Source organism: Stigmatopora argus, chromosome 8, assembly GCF_051989625.1.
Source record: "Stigmatopora argus isolate UIUO_Sarg chromosome 8, RoL_Sarg_1.0, whole genome shotgun sequence".
Taxonomy (NCBI): Eukaryota; Metazoa; Chordata; class Actinopteri; order Syngnathiformes; family Syngnathidae; genus Stigmatopora; species Stigmatopora argus.
The window spans coordinates 397,955-414,478 of NC_135394.1; the positions used below are offsets into that span (position 1 = coordinate 397,955).

The window sequence follows — 16,524 nt, forward strand, 5'->3', positions numbered from 1 at the left end:
TAACGAAGGGTTCTCCAAAGAGGACCACTCACCCTCCACACCGGATCCAAATATCCAAATACACGATCCACATGCAAGACTATGGACCGTTCGGATTTCCAAAGGGGATTTGTTCAGCGACAATGTTGCTCACGGCCATACTACCCTGAAAACGCCTGATCTTGTCTGATCTCGGAAGCTAAGCAGGGTTGGGCCTGGTTAGTACCTGGATGGGAGACCGCTTGGGAATACCAGGTGCTGTAAGCATCTTGTCAAAACCATTTTCGACATTTCATGGATGTTCATCTCCTTTTGACCTCCTAAATCATGAAAGACTTCCCTCCTCTGCACACCTCACAACATTTTATTGAAGCTCTCCTTCTGATAATCTTCATTCCCGTAGTTGTAGACGTAATAAAGCAAAAGAAGAGCAAGCGGCAACAAAGTCGACTCCTTTAATGAAGGGTTCTCCAAAGAGGACCCCTCACCCTCCACACCCGATCCAAATATCCAAATACACGATCCACATGCAAGACTATGGACCGTTCGGATTTCCAAAGGGGATTTGTTCAGCAACAATGTTGCTCACGGCCATACTACCCTGAAAACGCCCGATCTCGTCTGATCTCGGAAGCTAAGAAGGGTTGGGCCTGGTTAGTACGTGGATGGGAGACCGCTTGGGAATACCAGGTGCTGTAAGCATCTAGTCAAAACCATTTTCGACATTTCATGGATGTTCATCTCCTTTTGACCTCCTAAATCATGAAAGACTTCCCTCCTCTGCACATCTCACAACATTTTATTGAAGCTCTCCTTCTGATAATCTTCATTCCCGTAGTTGTAGAAGTAATAAAGCAAAAGAAGAGCAAGCGGCAACAAAGTCGACTCCTTTAACGAAGGGTTCTCCAAAGAGGACCCCTCACCCTCCACACCGTATCCAAATATCCAAATACACGATCCACATGCAAGACTATGGAACGTTCGGATTTCCAAAGGGGATTTGTTCAGCGACAATGTGGCTCACGGCCATACTACCCTGAAAACGCCCGATCTCGTCTGATCTCGGAAGCTAAGCAGGGTTGGGCCTGGTTAGTACCTGGATGGGAGACCGCTTGGGAATACCAGGTGCTGTAAGCATCTTGTCAAAACAATTTTCGACATTTCATGGATGTTCATCTCCTTTTGACCTCCTAAATCATGAAAGACTTCCCTCCTCTGCACACCTCACAACATTTTATTGAAGCTCTCCTTCTGATAATCTTCATTCCCGTAGTTGTAGAAGTAATAAAGCAAAAGAAGAGCAAGCGGCAACAAAGTCAACTCCTTTAACGAAGGGTTCTCCAAAGAGGACCACTCACCCTCCACACCGGATCCAAATATCCAAATACACGATCCACATGCAAGACTATGGACCGTTCGGATTTCCAAAGGGGATTTGTTCAGCGACAATGTTGCTCACGGCCAAACTACCCGGAAAACGCCTGATCTCGTCTGATCTCGGAAGCTAAGCAGGGTTGGGCCTGGTTAGTACCTGGATTGGAGACCGCTTGCGAATACCAGGTGCTGTAAGCATCCTGTCAAAACCATTTTCGACATTTCATGGATGTTCATCTCCTTTTGACCTCCTAAATCATGAAAGACTTCCCTCCTCTGCACATCTCACAACATTTTATTGAAGCTCTCCTTCTGATAATCTTCATTCCCGTAGTTGTAGAAGTAATAAAGCAAAAGAAGAGCAAGCGGCAACAAAGTCGACTCCTTTAACGAAGGGTTCTCCAAAGAGGACCCCTCACCCTCCACACCCGATCCAAACATCCAAATACGCGATCCACATGCAAGACTATGGACCGTTCGGATTTCCAAAGGGGATTTGTTCAGCGACAATGTTGCTCACGGCCATACTACCCTGAAAACGCCTGATCTTGTCTGATCTCGGAAGCTAAGCAGGGTTGGGCCTGGTTAGTACCTGGATGGGAGACCGCTTGGGAATACCAGGTGCTGTAAGCATCTTGTCAAAACCATTTTCGACATTTCATGGATGTTCATCTCCTTTTGACCTCCTAAATCATGAAAGACTTCCCTCCTCTGCACATCTCACAACATTTTATTGAAGCTCTCCTTCTGATAATCTTCATTCCTGTAGTTGTAGAAGTAATAAAGCATAGGAAGAGCAAGCGGCAACAAAGTCGACTCCTTTAACGAAGGGTTCTCCAAAGAGGACCACTCACCCTCCACACCGGATCCAAATATCCAAATACACGATCCACATGCAAGACTATGGACCGTTCGGATTTCCAAAGGGGATTTGTTCAGTGACAATGTTGCTCACGGCCATACTACCCTGAAAACGCCCGATCTCGTCTGATCTCGGAAGCTAAGCAGGGTTGGGCCTGGTTAGTACCTGGATGGGAGACCGCTTGGGAATACCAGGTGCTGTAAGCATCTTGTCAAAACCATTTTCGACATTTCATGGATGTTCATCTCCTTTTGACCTCCTAAATCATGAAAGACTTCCCTCCTCTGCACATCTCACACTATTTTATTGAAGCTCTCCTTCTGATAATCTTCATTCCCGTAGTTGTAGAAGTAATAAAGCAAAAGAAGAGCAAGCGGCAACAAAGTCGACTCCTTTAACGAAGGGTTCTCCAAAGAGGACCCCTCACCCTCCACACCCGATCCAAACATCCAAATACGCGATCCACATGCAAGACTATGGACCGTTCGGATTTCCAAAGGGGATTTGTTCAGCGACAATGTTGCTCACGGCCATACTACCCTGAAAACGCCCGATCTTGTCTGATCTCGGAAGCTAAGCAGGGTTGGGCCTGGTTAGTACCTGGATGGGAGACCGCTTGGGAATACCAGGTGCTGTAAGCATCTTGTCAAAACCATTTTCGACATTTCATGGATGTTCATCTCCTTTTGACCTCCTAAATCATGAAAGACTTCCCTCCTCTGCACATCTCACAACATATTATTGAAGCTCTCCTTCTGATAATCTTCATTCCCGTAGTTGTAGAAGTAATAAAGCAAAGAAGAGCAAGCGGCAACAAAGTCGACTCCTTTAACGAAGGGTTCTCCAAAGAGGACCCCTCACCCTCCACACCCGATCCAAATATCCAAATACACGATCCACATGCAAGACTATGGACCGTTCGGATTTCCAAAGGGGATTTGTTCAGCGACAATGTTGCTCACGGCCATACTACCCTGAAAATGCCCGATCTCGTCTGATCTCGGAAGCTAAGCAGGTTTGGGCCTGGTTAGTACCTGGATGGGAGACCGCTTGGGAATACCAGGTGCTGTAAGCATCTTGTCAAAACCATTTTCGACATTTCATGGATGTTCATCTCCTTTTGACCTCCTAAATCATGAAAGACTTCCCTCCTCTGCACATCTCACAACATTTTATTGAAGCTCTCCTTCTGATAATCTTCATTCCCGTAGTTGTAGAAGTAATAAAGCATAGGAAGAGCAAGCGGCAACAAAGTCGACTCCTTTAACGAAGGGTTCTCCAAAGAGGACCACTCACCCTCCACACCGGATCCAAATATCCAAATACACGATCCACATGCAAGACTATGGACCGTTCGGATTTCCAAAGGGGATTTGTTCAGTGACAACGTTGCTCACGGCCATACTACCCTGAAAACGCCCGATCTCGTCTGATCTCGGAAGCTAAGCAGGGTTGGGCCTGGTTAGTATCTGGATGGGAGACCGCTTGGGAATACCAGGTGCTGTAAGCATCTTGTCAAAACCATTTTCGACATTTCATGGATGTTCATCTCCTTTTGACCTCCTAAATCATGAAAGACTTCCCTCCTCTGCACATCTCACAACATTTTATTGAAGCTCTCCTTCTGATAATCTTCATTCCCGTAGTTGTAGAAGTAATAAAGCAAAAGAAGAGCAAGCGGCAACAAAGTCGACTCCTTTAACGAAGGGTTCTCCAAAGAGGACCCCTCACCCTCCACACCCGATCCAAATATCCAAATACACGATCCACATGCAAGACTATGGACCGTTCGGATTTCCAAAGGGGATTTGTTCAGCGACAATGTTGCTCACGGCCATACTACCCTGAAAACGCCCGATCTCGTCTGATCTCGTAAGCTAAGCAGGGTTGGGCCTGGTTAGTACCTGGATGGGAGACCGCTTGGGAATACCAGGTGCTGTAAGCATCTTGTCAAAACCATTTTCGACATTTCATTGATGTTCATCTCCTTTTGACCTCCTAAATCATGAAAGACTTCCCTCCTCTGCACATCTCACAACATTTTATTGAAGCTCTCCTTCTGATAATCTTCATTCCCGTAGTTGTAGAAGTAATAAAGCAAAAGAAGAGCAAGCGGCAACAAAGTCGACTCCTTTAACGAAGGGTTCTCCAAAGAGGACCCCTCACCCTCCACACCCGATCCAAATATCCAAATACACGATCCACATGCAAGACTATGGACCGTTCGGATTTCCAAAGGGGATTTGTTCAGCGACAATGTTGCTCACGGCCATACTACCCTGAAAACGCCTGATCTTGTCTGATCTCGGAAGCTAAGCAGGGTTGGGCCTGGTTAGTACCTGGATGGGAGACCGCTTGGGAATACCAGGTGCTGTAAGCATCTTGTCAAAACCATTTTCGACATTTCATGGATGTTCATCTCCTTTTGACCTCCTAAATCATGAAAGACTTCCCTCCTCTGCACATCTCACAACATTTTATTGAAGCTCTCCTTCTGATAATCTTCATTCCTGTAGTTGTAGAAGTAATAAAGCATAGGAAGAGCAAGCGGCAACAAAGTCGACTCCTTTAACGAAGGGTTCTCCAAAGAGGACCACTCACCCTCCACACCGGATCCAAATATCCAAATACACGATCCACATGCAAGACTATGGACCGTTCGGATTTCCAAAGGGGATTTGTTCAGTGACAATGTTGCTCACGGCCATACTACCCTGAAAACGCCCGATCTCGTCTGATCTCGGAAGCTAAGCAGGGTTGGGCCTGGTTAGTACCTGGATGGGAGACCGCTTGGGAATACCAGGTGCTGTAAGCATCTTGTCAAAACCATTTTCGACATTTCATGGATGTTCATCTCCTTTTGACCTCCTAAATCATGAAAGACTTCCCTCCTCTGCACATCTCACACTATTTTATTGAAGCTCTCCTTCTGATAATCTTCATTCCCGTAGTTGTAGAAGTAATAAAGCAAAAGAAGAGCAAGCGGCAACAAAGTCGACTCCTTTAACGAAGGGTTCTCCAAAGAGGACCCCTCACCCTCCACACCCGATCCAAACATCCAAATACGCGATCCACATGCAAGACTATGGACCGTTCGGATTTCCAAAGGGGATTTGTTCAGCGACAATGTTGCTCACGGCCATACTACCCTGAAAACGCCCGATCTTGTCTGATCTCGGAAGCTAAGCAGGGTTGGGCCTGGTTAGTACCTGGATGGGAGACCGCTTGGGAATACCAGGTGCTGTAAGCATCTTGTCAAAACCATTTTCGACATTTCCTGGATGTTCATCTCCTTTTGACCTCCTAAATCATGAAAGACTTCCCTCCTCTGGACATCTCACAACATTTTATTGAATTTCTCCTTCTGATAATCTTCATTCCCGTAGTTGTAGAAGTAATAAAGCAAAAGAAGAGCAAGCGGCAACAAAGTCGACTCCTTTAACGAAGGGTTCTCCAAAGAGGACCCCTCACCCTCCACACCCGATCCAAATATCCAAATAGACGATCCACATGCAAGACTATGGACCGTTCGCATTTCCAAAGGGGATTTGTTCAGCGACAATGTTGCTCACGGCCATACTACCCTGAAAACGCCTGATCTCCTCTGATCTCGGAAGCTAAGCAGGGTTGGGCCTGGTTAGTACCTGGATGGGAGACCGCTTGGGAATACCAGGTGCTGTAAGCATCTTGTCAAAACCATTTTCGACATTTCATGGATGTTCATCTCCTTTTGACCTCCTAAATCATGAAAGACTTCCCTCCTCTGCACATCTCACAACATATTATTGAAGCTCTCCTTCTGATAATCTTCATTCCCGTAGTTGTAGAAGTAATAAAGCAAAAGAAGAGCAAGCGGCAACAAAGTCGACTCCTTTAACGAAGGGTTCTCCAAAGAGGACCCCTCACCCTCCACACCCGATCCAAATATCCAAATACACGATCCACATGCAAGACTATGGACCGTTCGGATTTCCAAAGGGGATTTGTTCAGCGACAATGTTGCTCACGGCCATACTACCCTGAAAATGCCCGATCTCGTCTGAACTTGGAAGCTAAGCAGGGTTGGGCCTGGTTAGTACCTGGATGGGAGACCGCTTGGGAATACCAGGTGCTGTAAGCATCTTGTCAAAACCATTTTCGACATTTCATGGATGTTCATCTCCTTTTGACCTCCTAAATCATGAAAGACTTCCCTCCTCTGCACATCTCACAACATTTTATTGAAGCTCTCCTTCTGATAATCTTCATTCCCGTAGTTGTAGAAGTAATAAAGCAAAAGAAGCGCAAGCGGCAACAAAGTTGACTCCTTTAACGAAGGGTTCTCCAAAGAGGACCACTCACCCTCCACACCGGATCCAAATATCCAAATACACGATCCACATGCAAGACTATGGACCGTTCGGGTTTCCAAAGGGGATTTGTTCAGCGACAATGTTGCTCACGGCCATACTACCCTGAAAATGCCCGATCTCGTCTGATCTCGGAAGCTAAGCAGGTTTGGGCCTGGTTAGTACCTGGATGGGAGACCGCTTGGGAATACCAGGTGCTGTAAGCATCTTGTCAAAACCATTTTCGACATTTCATGGATGTTCATCTCCTTTTCACCTCCTAAATCATGAAAGACTTCCCTCCTCTGCACATCTCACAACATTTTATTGAAGCTCTCCTTCTGATAATCTTCATTCCCGTAGTTGTAGAAGTAATAAAGCATAGGAAGAGCAAGCGGCAACAAAGTCGACTCCTTTAACGAAGGGTTCTCCAAAGAGGACCACTCACCCTCCACACCGGATCCAAATATCCAAATACACGATCCACATGCAAGACTATGGACCGTTCGGATTTCCAAAGGGGATTTGTTCAGTGACAACGTTGCTCACGGCCATACTACCCTGAAAACGCCCGATCTCGTCTGATCTCGGAAGCTAAGCAGGGTTGGGCCTGGTTAGTATCTGGATGGGAGACCGCTTGGGAATACCAGGTGCTGTAAGCATCTTGTCAAAACCATTTTCGACATTTCATGGATGTTCATCTCCTTTTGACCTCCTAAATCATGAAAGACTTCCCTCCTCTGCACATCTCACAACATTTTATTGAAGCTCTCCTTCTGATAATCTTCATTCCCAGAGTTGTAGAAGTAATAAAGCAAAAGAAGAGCAAGCGGCAACAAAGTCGACTCCTTTAACGAAGGGTTCTCCAAAGAGGACCCCTCACCCTCCACACCCGATCCAAACATCCAAATACGCGATCCACATGCAAGACTATGGACCGTTCGGATTTCCAAAGGGGATTTGTTCAGCGACAATGTTGCTCACGGCCATACTACCCTGAAAACGCCCGATCTCGTCTGATCTCGGAAGCTAAGCAGGTTTTGGCCTGGTTAGTACCTGGATGGGAGACCGCTTGGGAATACCAGGTGCTGTAAGCATCTTGTCAAAACCATTTTCGACATTTCATGGATGTTCATTTCCTTTTGACCTCCTAAATCATGAAAGACTTCCCTCCTCTGAACATCTCACAACATTTTTTTGAAGCTCTCATTCTGATAATCTTCATTCCCGTAGTTGTAGAAGTAATAAAGCAAAAGAAGAGCAAGCGGCAACAAAGTCGACTCCTTTAACGAAGGGTTCTCCAAAGAGGACCACTCACCCTCCACACCGGATCCAAATATCCAAATACACGATCCACATGCAAGACTATGGACCGTTCGGATTTCCAAAGGGGATTTGTTCAGCGACAATGTTGCTCACGGCCATACTACCCTGAAAACGCCCGATCTCGTCTGATCTCGGAAGCTATGCAGGGTTGGGCCTGGTTAGTACCTGGATGGGAGACCGCTTGTGAATACCAGGTGCTGTAAGCATCTAGTCAAAACCATTTTCGACATTTCATGGATGTTCATCTCCTTTTGACCTCCTAAATCATGAAAGACTTCCCTCCTCTGCACATCTCACAACATTTTATTGAAGCTCTCCTTCTGATAATCTTCATTCCCGTAGTTGTAGAAGTAATAAAGCATAGGAAGAGCAAGCGGCAACAAAGTCGACTCCTTTAACGAAGGGTTCTCCAAAGAGGACCACTCACCCTCCACACCGGATCCAAATATCCAAATACACGATCCACATGCAAGACTATGGACCGTTCGGCTTTCCAAAGGGGATTTGTTCAGCGACAATGTTGCTCACGGCCATACTACCCTGAAAACGCCCGATCTCGTCTGATCTCAGAAGCTAAGCAGGGTTGGGCCTGGTTAGTACCTGGATGGGAGACCGCTTGGGAATACCAGGTGATGTAAGCATCTTGTCAAAACCATTTTCGACATTTCATGGATGTTCATCTCCTTTTGACCTCCTAAATCATGAAAGACTTCCCTCCTCTGCACATCTCACAACATTTTATTGAAGCTCTCCTTCTGATAATCTTCATTCCCGTAGTTGTAGAAGTAATAAAGCAAAAGAAGAGCAAGCGGCAACAAAGTCGACTCCTTTAACGAAGGGTTCTCCAAAGAGGACCCCTCACCCTCCACACCCGATCCAAATATCCAAATACACGATCCACATGCAAGACTATGGACCGTTCGGATTTCCAAAGGGGATTTGTTCAGCGAAAATGTTGCTCACGGCCATACTACCCTGAAAACGCCCGATCTTGTCTGATCTCGGAAGCTAAGCAGGGTTCGGCCTGGTTAGTACCTGGATGGGAGACCGCTTGGGAATACCAGGTGCTGTAAGCATCTAGTCAAAACCAGTTTCGACATTTCATGGATGTTCATCTCCTTTTGACCTCCTAAATCATGAAAGACTTCCCTCCTCTGCACATCTCACAACATTTTATTGAAGCTCTTCTTCTGATAATCTTCATTCCCGTAGTTGTAGAAGTAATAAAGCATAGGAAGAGCAAGCGGCAACAAAGTCGACTCCTTTAACGAAGGGTTCTCCAAAGAGGACCACTCACCCTCCACACCGGATCCAAATATCCAAATACACGATCCACATGCAAGACTATGGACCGTTCGCATTTCCAAAGGGGATTTGTTCAGCGATAATGTTGCTCACGGCCATACTACCCTGAAAACGCCTGATGTCCTCTGATCTCGGAAGCTAAGCAGGGTTGGGCCTGGTTAGTACCTGGATGGGAGACTGCTTGGGAATACCAGGTGCTGTAAGCATCTTGTCAAAACCATTTTCGACATTTCATGGATGTTCATCTCCTTTTGACCTCCTAAATCATGAAAGACTTCCCTCCTCTGCACATCTCGCAACATTTTATTGAAGCTCTCCTTCTGATAATCTTCATTCCCGTAGTTGTAGAAGTAATAAAGCAAAAGAAGAGCAAGCGTCAACAAAGTCGACTCCTTTAACGAAGGGTTCTCCAAAGAGGACCCCTCACCCTCCAAACCCGATCCATATATCCAAATACACGATCCACATGCAAGACTATGGACCGTTCGGATTTCCAAAGGGGATTTGTTCAGCAACAATGTTGCTCACGGCCATACTACCCTGAAAACGCCCGATCTCGTCTGATCTCGGAAGCTAAGCAGGGTTCGGCCTGGTTAGTACCTGGATGGGAGACCGCTTGGGAATACCAGGTGCTGTAAGCATCTTGTCAAAACCATTTTCGACATTTCATGGATGTTCATCTCCTTTTGACCTCCTAAATCATGAAAGACTTCCCTCCTCTGCACATCTCACAACATTTTATTGAAGCTCTCCTTCTGATAATCTTCATTCCCGTAGTTGTAGAAGTAATAAAGCAAAAGAAGAGCAAGCGGCAACAAAGTCGACTCCTTTAACGAAGGGTTCTCCAAAGAGGACCCCTCACCCTCCACACCCGATCCAAATATCCAAATACACGATCCACATGCAAGACTATGGACCGTTCGGATTTCCAAAGGGGATTTGTTCAGCGACAATGTTGCTCACGGCCATACTACCCTGAAAACGCCCGATCTCGTCTGATCTCGGAAGCTAAGCAGGGTTGGGCCTGGTTAGTACCTGGATGGGAGACCGCTTGGGAATACCAGGTGCTGTAAGCATCTTGTCAAAACCATTTTCGACATTTCATGGATGTTCATCTCCTTTTGACCTCCTAAATCATGAAAGACTTCCCTCCTCTGCACATCTCACAACATTTTATTGAAGCTCTCCTTCTGATAATCTTCATTCCCGTAGTTGTAGAAGTAATAAAGCAAAAGAAGAGCAAGCGGCAACAAAGTCGACTCCTTTAACGAAGGGTTCTCCAAAGAGGACCACTCACCCTCCACACCGGATCCAAATATCCAAATACACGATCCACATGCAAGACTATGGACCGTTCGGATTTCCAAAGGGGATTTGTTCAGCGACAATGTGGCTCACGGCCATACTACCCTGAAAACGCCCGATCTCGTCTGATCTCGGAAGCTAAGCAGGGTTGGGCCTGGTTAGTACCTGGATGGGAGACCGCTTGGGAATACCAGGTGCTGTAAGCATCTTGTCAAAACCATTTTCGACATTTCATGGATGTTCATCTCCTTTTGACCTCCTAAATCATGAAAGACTTCCCTCCTCTGCACATCTCACAACATTTTATTGAAGCTCTCCTTCTGATAATCTTCATTCCCGTAGTTGTAGAAGTAATAAAGCAAAAGAAGAGCAAGCGGCAACAAAGTCGACTCCTTTAACGAAGGGTTCTCCAAAGAGGACCACTCACCCTCCACACCGGATCCAAATATCCAAATACACGATCCACATGCAAGACTATGGACCGTTCGGATTTCCAAAGGGGATTTGTTCAGCGACAATGTTGCTCACGGCCAAACTACCCTGAAAACGCCTGATCTCGTCTGATCTCGGAAGCTAAGCAGGGTTGGGCCTGGTTAGTACCTGGATGGGAGACCGCTTGCGAATACCAGGTGCTGTAAGCATCTTGTCAAAACCATTTTCGACATTTCATGGATGTTCATCTCCTTTTGACCTCCTAAATCATGAAAGACTTCCCTCCTCTGCACATCTCACAACATTTTATTGAAGCTCTCCTTCTGATAATCTTCATTCCCGTAGTTGTAGAAGTAATAAAGCAAAAGAAGAGCAAGCGGCAACAAAGTCGACTCCTTTAACGAAGGGTTCTCCAAAGAGGACCCCTCACCCTCCACACCCGATCCAAATATCCAAATACACGATCCACATGCAAGACTATGGAACGTTCGGATTTCGTAAGGGGATTTGTTCAGCAACAATGTTGCTCACGGCCATACTACCCTGAAAACGCCCGATCTCGTCTGATCTCGTAAGCGAAGCAGGGTTCGGCCTGGTTAGTACCTGGATGGGAGACCGCTTGGGAATACCAGGTGCTGTAAGCATCTTGTCAAAACCATTTTCGACATTTTTATGGTTGTTCATCTCCTTTTGACCTCCTAAATCATGAAAGACTTCCCTCCTCTGCACATCTCACAACATTTTATTGAAGCTCTCCTTCTGATAATCTTCATTCCCGTAGTTGTAGAAGTAATAAAGCAAAAGAAGAGCAAGCGGCAACAAAGTCGACTCCTTTAACGAAGGGTTCTCCAAAGAGGACCACTCACGCTCCACAAAGGATCCAAATATCCAAATACACGATCCACATGCAAGACTATGGACCGTTCGGATTTCCAAAGGGGATTTGTTCAGCGACAATGTTGCTCACGGCCATACTACCCTGAAAACGCCCGATCTCGTCTGATCTCGGAAGCTAAGAAGGGTTGGGCCTGGTTAGTACGTGGATGGGAGACCGCTTGGGAATACCAGGTGCTGTAAGCATCTAGTCAAAACCATTTTCGACATTTCATGGATGTTCATCTCCTTTTGACCTCCTAAATCATGAAAGACTTCCCTCCTATGAACATCTCACAACATTTTTTTGAAGCTCTCCTTCTGATAATCTTCATTCCCGTAGTTGTAGAAGTAATAAAGCAAAAGAAGAGCAAGCGGCAACAAAGTCGACTCCTTTAACGAAGGGTTCTCCAAAGAGGACCCCTCACCCTCCACACCCGATCCAAATATCCAAATACACGATCCACATGCAAGACTATGGACCGTTCGGATTTCCAAAGGGGATTTGTTCAGCGACAATGTTGCTCACGGCCATACTACCCTGAAAACGCCCGCTCTCGTCTGATCTCGGAAGCTAAGCAGGGTTGGGCCTGGTTAGTACCTGGATGGGAGACCGCTTGGGAATACCAGGTGCTGTAAGCATCTTGTCAAAACCATTTTCGACATTTCATGGATGTTCATCTCCTTTTGACCTCCTAAATCATGAAAGACTTCCCTCCTCTGCACATCTCACAACATTTTATTGAAGCTCTCCTTCTGATAATCTTCATTCCAGTAGTTGTAGAAGTAATAAAGCAGAAGAAGAGCAAGCGGCAACAAAGTCGACTCCTTTAACGAAGGGTTCTCCAAAGAGGACCACTCACCCTCCACACCGGATCCAAATATCCAAATACACGATCCACATGCAAGACTATAAACCGTTCGGATTTCCAAAGGGGATTTGTTTAGCAACAATGTTGCTCACGGCCATACTACCCTGAAAACGCCCGATCTCGTCTGATCTCGGAAGCTAAGCAGGGTTGTGCCTGGTTAGTACCTGGATGGGAGACCGCTTGGGAATACCAGGTGCTGTAAGCATCTTGTCAAAACCATTTTCGACATTTCATGGATGTTCATCTCCTTTTGACCTCCTAAATCATGAAAGACTTCCCTCCTCTGCACATCTCACAACATTTTATTGAAGCTCTCCTTCTGATAATCTTCATTCCCGTAGTTGTAGAAGTAATAAAGCAAAAGAAGAGCAAGCGGCAACAAAGTCGACTCCTTTAACGAAGGGTTCTCCAAAGAGGACCCCTCACCCTCCACACCGGATCCAAATATCCAAATACACGATCCACATGCAAGACTATGGACCGTTCGGATTTCCGAAGGGGATTTGTTCAGCGACAATTTTGCTCACAGCCATACTACCCTGAAAACGCCCGATCTCGTCTGATCTCGGAAGCTGAGCAGGGTTGGGCCTGGTTAGTACCTGGATTGGAGACCGCTTTGGAATACCAGGTGCTGTAAGCATCTTGTCAAAACCATTTTCGACATTTCATGGATGTTCATCTCCTTTTGACCTCCTAAATCATGAAAGACTTCCCTCCTCTGCACATCTCACAACATTTTATTGAAGCTCTCCTTCTGATAATCTTCATTCCCGTAGTTGTAGAAGTAATAAAGCAAAAGAAGAGCAAGCGGCAACAAAGTCGACTCCTTTAACGAAGGGTTCTCCAAAGAGGACCCCTCACCCTCCACACCCGATCCAAATATCCAAATACACGATCCACATGCAAGACTATGGACCGTTCGGATTTCCAAAGGGGATTTGTTCAGCGACAATGTTGCTCACGGCCATACTACCCTGAAAACGCCCGATCTCGTCTGATCTCGGAAGCTAAGCAGCGTTCGGCCTGGTTAGTACCTGGATGAGAGACCGCTTGGAAATACCAGGTGCTGTAAGCATCTTGTCAAAACCATTTTCGACATTTCATGGATGTTCATCTCCTTTTGACCTCCTAAATCATGAAAGACTTCCCTCCTCTGCACATCTCACAACATTTTATTGAAGCTCTCCTTCTGATAATCTTCATTCCCGTAGTTGTAGAAGTAATAAAGCAAAAGAAGAGCAAGCGGCAACAAAGTCGACTCCTTTAACGAAGGGTTCTCCAAAGAGGACCCCTCACCCTCCACACCGGATCGAAATATCCAAATACACGATCCACATGCAAGACTATGGACCGTACGGATTTCCAAAGGGGATTTGTTCAGCGACAATTTTGCTCACGGCCATACTACCCTGAAAACGCCCGATCTCGTCTGATCTCGGAAGCTAAGCAGGGTTGTGCCTGGTTAGTACCTGGATGGGAGACTGCTTGGGAATACCAGGTGCTGTAAGCATCTTGTCAAAACCATTTTCGACATTTCATGGATGTTCATCTCCTTTTGACCTCCTAAATCATGAAAGACTTCCCTCCTCTGCACATCTCACAACATTTTATTGAAGCTCTCCTTCTGATAATCTTCATTCCCGTAGTTGTAGAAGTAATAAAGCAAAAGAAGAGCAAGCGGCAACAAAGTCGACTCCTTTAACGAAGGGTTCTCCAAAGAGGACCCCTCACCCTCCACACCGGATCCAAATATCCAAATACACGATCCACATGCAAGACTATGGACCGTTCGGATTTCCGAAGGGGATTTGTTCAGCGACAATTTTGCTCACAGCCATACTACCCTGAAAACGCCCGATCTCGTCTGATCTCGGAAGCTGAGCAGGGTTGGGCCTGGTTAGTACCTGGATTGGAGACCGCTTTGGAATACCAGGTGCTGTAAGCATCTTGTCAAAACCATTTTCGACATTTCATGGATGTTCATCTCCTTTTGACCTCCTAAATCATGAAAGACTTCCCTCCTCTGCACATCTCACAACATTTTATTGAAGCTCTCCTTCTGATAATCTTCATTCCCGTAGTTGTAGAAGTAATAAAGCAAAAGAAGAGCAAGCGGCAACAAAGTCGACTCCTTTAACGAAGGGTTCTCCAAAGAGGACCCCTCACCCTCCACACCCGATCCAAATATCCAAATACACGATCCACATGCAAGACTATGGACCGTTCGGATTTCCAAAGGGGAATTGTTCAGCGACAATGTTGCTCACGGCCATACTACCCTGAAAACGCCCGATCTCGTCTGATCTCGGAAGCTAAGCAGCGTTCGGCCTGGTTAGTACCTGGATGAGAGACCGCTTGGAAATACCAGGTGCTGTAAGCATCTTGTCAAAACCATTTTCGACATTTCATGGATGTTCATCTCCTTTTGACCTCCTAAATCATGAAAGACTTCCCTCCTCTGCACATCTCACAACATTTTATTGAAGCTCTCCTTCTGATAATCTTCATTCCCGTAGTTGTAGAAGTAATAAAGCAAAAGAAGAGCAAGCGGCAACAAAGTCGACTCCTTTAACGAAGGGTTCTCCAAAGAGGACCCCTCACCCTCCACACCGGATCGAAATATCCAAATACACGATCCACATGCAAGACTATGGACCGTACGGATTTCCAAAGGGGATTTGTTCAGCGACAATTTTGCTCACGGCCATACTACCCTGAAAACGCCCGATCTCGTCTGATCTCGGAAGCTAAGCAGGGTTGTGCCTGGTTAGTACCTGGATGGGAGACCGCTTGGGAATACCAGGTGCTGTAAGCATCTTGTCAAAACCATTTTCGACATTTCATGGATGTTTATCTCCTTTTGACCTCCTAAATCATGAAAGACTTCCCTCCTCTGCACATCTCACAACATTTTATTGAAGCTCTCCTTCTGATAATCTTCATTCCCGTAGTTGTAGAAGTAATAAAGCAAAAGAAGAGCAAGCGGCAACAAAGTCGACTCCTTTAACGAAGGGTTCTCCAAAGAGGACCCCTCACCCTCCACACCCGATCCAAATATCCAAATACACGATCCACATGCAAGACTATGGACCGTTCGGATTTCCAAAGGGGATTTGTTCAGCGACAATGTTGCTCACGGCCATACTACCCTGAAAACGCCCGATCTCGTCTGATCTCGGAAGCTAAGCAGGGTTGGGCCTGGTTAGTACCTGGATGGGAGACCGCTTGGGAATACCAGGTGCTGTAAGCATCTTGTCAAAACCATTTTCGACATTTCATGGATGTTCATCTCCTTTTGACCTCCTAAATCATGAAAGACTTCCCTCCTCTGCACATCTCACAACATTTTATTGAAGCTCTCCTTCTGATAATCTTCATTCCCGTAGTTGTAGAAGTAATAAAGCAAAAGAAGAGCAAGTGGCAACAAAGTCGACTCCTTTAACGAAGGGTTCTCCAAAGAGGACCCCTCACCCTCCACACCGGATCCAAATATCCAAATACACGATCCACATGCAAGACTATAAACCGTTCGGATTTCCAAAGGGGATTTGTTCAGTGACAATGTTGCTCACGGCCATACTACCCTGAAAACGCCCGATCTCGTCTGATCTCGGAAGCTAAGCAGGGTTGTGCCTGGTTAGTACCTGGATGGGAGACCGCTTGGGAATACCAGGTGCTGTAAGCATCTTGTCAAAACCATTTTCGACATTTCATGGATGTTCATCTCCTTTTGACCTCCTAAATCATGAAAGACTTCCCTCCTCTGCACATCTCACAACATTTTATTGAAGCTCTCCTTCTGATAATCTTCATTCCCGTAGTTGTAGAAGTAATAAAGCAAAAGAAGAGCAAGCGGCAACAAAGTCGA

The 16,524-nt window shown here is 46.0% G+C and overlaps 32 non-coding genes and 6 pseudogenes across 32 annotated transcripts; all 38 read left to right on the forward strand.

The window, feature by feature from the left end:
• The first annotated feature begins 127 nt into the window (after positions 1-127).
• On the forward strand, positions 128-246 carry LOC144079964 (5S ribosomal RNA). Its single transcript, XR_013302010.1, has one exon. It is a non-coding gene; the product is annotated as a 5S ribosomal RNA (ribosomal RNA).
• Positions 247-562: 316 nt separating this feature from the next.
• On the forward strand, positions 563-681 carry LOC144080105 (5S ribosomal RNA). Its single transcript, XR_013302144.1, has one exon. It is a non-coding gene; the product is annotated as a 5S ribosomal RNA (ribosomal RNA).
• Positions 682-997: 316 nt separating this feature from the next.
• On the forward strand, positions 998-1,116 carry LOC144080132 (5S ribosomal RNA). The gene has a single exon (XR_013302172.1). It is a non-coding gene; the product is annotated as a 5S ribosomal RNA (ribosomal RNA).
• Positions 1,117-1,432: 316 nt separating this feature from the next.
• On the forward strand, positions 1,433-1,551 carry LOC144080757 (5S ribosomal RNA; annotated as a pseudogene).
• A 316-nt stretch (positions 1,552-1,867) lies between these two features.
• Positions 1,868-1,986, forward strand: LOC144079966 (5S ribosomal RNA). The gene has a single exon (XR_013302011.1). It is a non-coding gene; the product is annotated as a 5S ribosomal RNA (ribosomal RNA).
• A 316-nt stretch (positions 1,987-2,302) lies between these two features.
• On the forward strand, positions 2,303-2,421 carry LOC144080143 (5S ribosomal RNA). Its single transcript, XR_013302183.1, has one exon. It is a non-coding gene; the product is annotated as a 5S ribosomal RNA (ribosomal RNA).
• Positions 2,422-2,737: 316 nt separating this feature from the next.
• Positions 2,738-2,856, forward strand: LOC144079603 (5S ribosomal RNA). Its single transcript, XR_013301662.1, has one exon. It is a non-coding gene; the product is annotated as a 5S ribosomal RNA (ribosomal RNA).
• Positions 2,857-3,171: 315 nt separating this feature from the next.
• On the forward strand, positions 3,172-3,290 carry LOC144080004 (5S ribosomal RNA). Its single transcript, XR_013302047.1, has one exon. It is a non-coding gene; the product is annotated as a 5S ribosomal RNA (ribosomal RNA).
• A 316-nt stretch (positions 3,291-3,606) lies between these two features.
• Positions 3,607-3,725, forward strand: LOC144081211 (5S ribosomal RNA). The gene has a single exon (XR_013303042.1). It is a non-coding gene; the product is annotated as a 5S ribosomal RNA (ribosomal RNA).
• A 316-nt stretch (positions 3,726-4,041) lies between these two features.
• LOC144079721 (5S ribosomal RNA) lies at positions 4,042-4,160 on the forward strand. The gene has a single exon (XR_013301776.1). It is a non-coding gene; the product is annotated as a 5S ribosomal RNA (ribosomal RNA).
• A 316-nt stretch (positions 4,161-4,476) lies between these two features.
• On the forward strand, positions 4,477-4,595 carry LOC144079967 (5S ribosomal RNA). Its single transcript, XR_013302012.1, has one exon. It is a non-coding gene; the product is annotated as a 5S ribosomal RNA (ribosomal RNA).
• A 316-nt stretch (positions 4,596-4,911) lies between these two features.
• On the forward strand, positions 4,912-5,030 carry LOC144080155 (5S ribosomal RNA). Its single transcript, XR_013302195.1, has one exon. It is a non-coding gene; the product is annotated as a 5S ribosomal RNA (ribosomal RNA).
• Positions 5,031-5,346: 316 nt separating this feature from the next.
• Positions 5,347-5,465, forward strand: LOC144079605 (5S ribosomal RNA). The gene has a single exon (XR_013301663.1). It is a non-coding gene; the product is annotated as a 5S ribosomal RNA (ribosomal RNA).
• A 316-nt stretch (positions 5,466-5,781) lies between these two features.
• LOC144079710 (5S ribosomal RNA) lies at positions 5,782-5,900 on the forward strand. The gene has a single exon (XR_013301766.1). It is a non-coding gene; the product is annotated as a 5S ribosomal RNA (ribosomal RNA).
• Positions 5,901-6,216: 316 nt separating this feature from the next.
• LOC144079646 (5S ribosomal RNA) lies at positions 6,217-6,335 on the forward strand. The gene has a single exon (XR_013301703.1). It is a non-coding gene; the product is annotated as a 5S ribosomal RNA (ribosomal RNA).
• A 316-nt stretch (positions 6,336-6,651) lies between these two features.
• On the forward strand, positions 6,652-6,770 carry LOC144080006 (5S ribosomal RNA). The gene has a single exon (XR_013302049.1). It is a non-coding gene; the product is annotated as a 5S ribosomal RNA (ribosomal RNA).
• A 316-nt stretch (positions 6,771-7,086) lies between these two features.
• LOC144081212 (5S ribosomal RNA) lies at positions 7,087-7,205 on the forward strand. Its single transcript, XR_013303043.1, has one exon. It is a non-coding gene; the product is annotated as a 5S ribosomal RNA (ribosomal RNA).
• A 316-nt stretch (positions 7,206-7,521) lies between these two features.
• LOC144080018 (5S ribosomal RNA) lies at positions 7,522-7,640 on the forward strand. Its single transcript, XR_013302061.1, has one exon. It is a non-coding gene; the product is annotated as a 5S ribosomal RNA (ribosomal RNA).
• Positions 7,641-7,956: 316 nt separating this feature from the next.
• On the forward strand, positions 7,957-8,075 carry LOC144080246 (5S ribosomal RNA). The gene has a single exon (XR_013302283.1). It is a non-coding gene; the product is annotated as a 5S ribosomal RNA (ribosomal RNA).
• A 316-nt stretch (positions 8,076-8,391) lies between these two features.
• LOC144080292 (5S ribosomal RNA) lies at positions 8,392-8,510 on the forward strand. The gene has a single exon (XR_013302329.1). It is a non-coding gene; the product is annotated as a 5S ribosomal RNA (ribosomal RNA).
• Positions 8,511-8,826: 316 nt separating this feature from the next.
• LOC144080043 (5S ribosomal RNA) lies at positions 8,827-8,945 on the forward strand. The gene has a single exon (XR_013302085.1). It is a non-coding gene; the product is annotated as a 5S ribosomal RNA (ribosomal RNA).
• A 316-nt stretch (positions 8,946-9,261) lies between these two features.
• Positions 9,262-9,380, forward strand: LOC144080680 (5S ribosomal RNA; annotated as a pseudogene).
• Positions 9,381-9,696: 316 nt separating this feature from the next.
• Positions 9,697-9,815, forward strand: LOC144081187 (5S ribosomal RNA). The gene has a single exon (XR_013303019.1). It is a non-coding gene; the product is annotated as a 5S ribosomal RNA (ribosomal RNA).
• A 316-nt stretch (positions 9,816-10,131) lies between these two features.
• On the forward strand, positions 10,132-10,250 carry LOC144080166 (5S ribosomal RNA). Its single transcript, XR_013302206.1, has one exon. It is a non-coding gene; the product is annotated as a 5S ribosomal RNA (ribosomal RNA).
• A 316-nt stretch (positions 10,251-10,566) lies between these two features.
• LOC144080177 (5S ribosomal RNA) lies at positions 10,567-10,685 on the forward strand. Its single transcript, XR_013302217.1, has one exon. It is a non-coding gene; the product is annotated as a 5S ribosomal RNA (ribosomal RNA).
• Positions 10,686-11,001: 316 nt separating this feature from the next.
• LOC144080342 (5S ribosomal RNA) lies at positions 11,002-11,120 on the forward strand. The gene has a single exon (XR_013302376.1). It is a non-coding gene; the product is annotated as a 5S ribosomal RNA (ribosomal RNA).
• Positions 11,121-11,436: 316 nt separating this feature from the next.
• LOC144080432 (5S ribosomal RNA) lies at positions 11,437-11,555 on the forward strand. Its single transcript, XR_013302463.1, has one exon. It is a non-coding gene; the product is annotated as a 5S ribosomal RNA (ribosomal RNA).
• Positions 11,556-11,872: 317 nt separating this feature from the next.
• Positions 11,873-11,991, forward strand: LOC144080106 (5S ribosomal RNA). Its single transcript, XR_013302145.1, has one exon. It is a non-coding gene; the product is annotated as a 5S ribosomal RNA (ribosomal RNA).
• Positions 11,992-12,307: 316 nt separating this feature from the next.
• Positions 12,308-12,426, forward strand: LOC144079863 (5S ribosomal RNA). The gene has a single exon (XR_013301912.1). It is a non-coding gene; the product is annotated as a 5S ribosomal RNA (ribosomal RNA).
• A 316-nt stretch (positions 12,427-12,742) lies between these two features.
• Positions 12,743-12,861, forward strand: LOC144079839 (5S ribosomal RNA). The gene has a single exon (XR_013301890.1). It is a non-coding gene; the product is annotated as a 5S ribosomal RNA (ribosomal RNA).
• Positions 12,862-13,177: 316 nt separating this feature from the next.
• LOC144080653 (5S ribosomal RNA) lies at positions 13,178-13,296 on the forward strand (annotated as a pseudogene).
• Positions 13,297-13,612: 316 nt separating this feature from the next.
• Positions 13,613-13,731, forward strand: LOC144080714 (5S ribosomal RNA; annotated as a pseudogene).
• Positions 13,732-14,047: 316 nt separating this feature from the next.
• Positions 14,048-14,166, forward strand: LOC144080268 (5S ribosomal RNA). Its single transcript, XR_013302305.1, has one exon. It is a non-coding gene; the product is annotated as a 5S ribosomal RNA (ribosomal RNA).
• Positions 14,167-14,482: 316 nt separating this feature from the next.
• Positions 14,483-14,601, forward strand: LOC144080656 (5S ribosomal RNA; annotated as a pseudogene).
• A 316-nt stretch (positions 14,602-14,917) lies between these two features.
• Positions 14,918-15,036, forward strand: LOC144080715 (5S ribosomal RNA; annotated as a pseudogene).
• A 316-nt stretch (positions 15,037-15,352) lies between these two features.
• On the forward strand, positions 15,353-15,471 carry LOC144079840 (5S ribosomal RNA). Its single transcript, XR_013301891.1, has one exon. It is a non-coding gene; the product is annotated as a 5S ribosomal RNA (ribosomal RNA).
• A 316-nt stretch (positions 15,472-15,787) lies between these two features.
• Positions 15,788-15,906, forward strand: LOC144080189 (5S ribosomal RNA). The gene has a single exon (XR_013302228.1). It is a non-coding gene; the product is annotated as a 5S ribosomal RNA (ribosomal RNA).
• A 316-nt stretch (positions 15,907-16,222) lies between these two features.
• LOC144079842 (5S ribosomal RNA) lies at positions 16,223-16,341 on the forward strand. The gene has a single exon (XR_013301893.1). It is a non-coding gene; the product is annotated as a 5S ribosomal RNA (ribosomal RNA).
• The last annotated feature ends 183 nt before the right edge of the window (positions 16,342-16,524 follow it).